Raw genomic sequence first — 1,437 nt, 5'->3', positions numbered from 1 at the left:
AAAAAATAACCTGGGACGTATTGCCCAAATCATTGGTCCGGTACTGGATGTAGCCTTTCCCCCGGGCAAGATGCCTAATATTTACAATGCTCTGGTGGTTCACATTTTATATTTCATGCATCGAATTCACACAAACAAGCAATGAGTTAAAACCCTACTTACCTGTGATCAGGCCCTGATTGGGCTGTTGTGGTTCGGGATTTCCTAACTCTAAAGCATACATTTGCTTTGCAACTGCCCGGCGCTTCGGGGCTGGTTCAATCGCTAGTCTAGTGGGTGGTGCTGGAAGCGTAACCTGTCTCTTATGGGGGCAACTGTTGGGATAATGCTCTTTCTCACCACACGAGAAGCAAGTAATATAATCAGGGGCTTTCCTTCCCTGACTATAAGGACAACTGCTAGAAAAATGGCCTGTACCACCACAAGTGTAACACACATCTGGGCCATTCCTAAACTGTCCGTCATTCCTTCTTCCTTGGCCTTTCCCTCGATTAAATTTTTCTTTATTATTCATTCTTCGTATTTCTAGCCCTTCAGTTTTGCGAGATGGCTCTGCATGCTTCATCATAGCTTGCTCCTTTTCCATACCTTCTTCAACATTTACCGCTATCTCCGCCAATTCATAAAGGCTATGAAACTTCACTACTTGCAGTCGGCTAGCCAAATCCGCTCGCAACCCTCTTATAAACCTTCGAATTAGTGCACCTTCATTCCTTGGTCCATAAGGATAATATTTCCTTAGCTTTGTAAACTCGGCCTCATATTCCCTGACTTTCCGGTTGCCTTGAGTTAACTCCAAGAATTGAATCTCCAGTCGGTCATTTGCTTCAGGTGGGAAGTATTTCCGCTCAAACTCCTTTTTAAAATCTTCTCAGTCGATCTCTCTTCCCATATAGTATTCTTCCACGTTATCCCACCAATCAGAAGCATCTTTGGTCAAGTAGTATCCTTCTTGAAATTATCAGGGCAGTGTATGGCCCGAAAGTTTTTCTCCAAATTCCTCAGCCATGTTGACGCTTCGAAGGGATCTGTTCCTCTAGGGTATCTAACGGTTCCAAACTTCTTCATTAACGTAAACATCTAATCTGGAGAGGAGGATGGTCTTTGTTCTGATGATTCACCGGTTCTATGATCAAGTCTATCTAGTAAGCCTTGCACCAATACAATAAGAGGATCTGAACTCCCAGCTGTCCTCTGTTCATGCCTACAACATGGCTCGGGCATCCTTTCTCGGTGCCTGAACTCAGAATCATTCCGCCTTGGATTATGTGCTGTTGTATAATTCTGTCTCGATCCATACATATCAGATGCTTGATTCCTCTCCCTCAAATCCTCATATTGTTCTTCTTGGTCATAGCCCATATGTGAATCCGTCGGATTTCTCCCGGTTGACTCATGTTCGTGTTCATAGTAATGGTTATTTCCTTGTGCTATCGC

The sequence above is a fragment of the Brassica oleracea genome, chromosome C7 (assembly GCF_000695525.1).
Source record: "Brassica oleracea var. oleracea cultivar TO1000 chromosome C7, BOL, whole genome shotgun sequence".
Classification (NCBI taxonomy): Eukaryota; Viridiplantae; Streptophyta; class Magnoliopsida; order Brassicales; family Brassicaceae; genus Brassica; species Brassica oleracea.
This window is presented reverse-complemented; position numbering follows the sequence as displayed.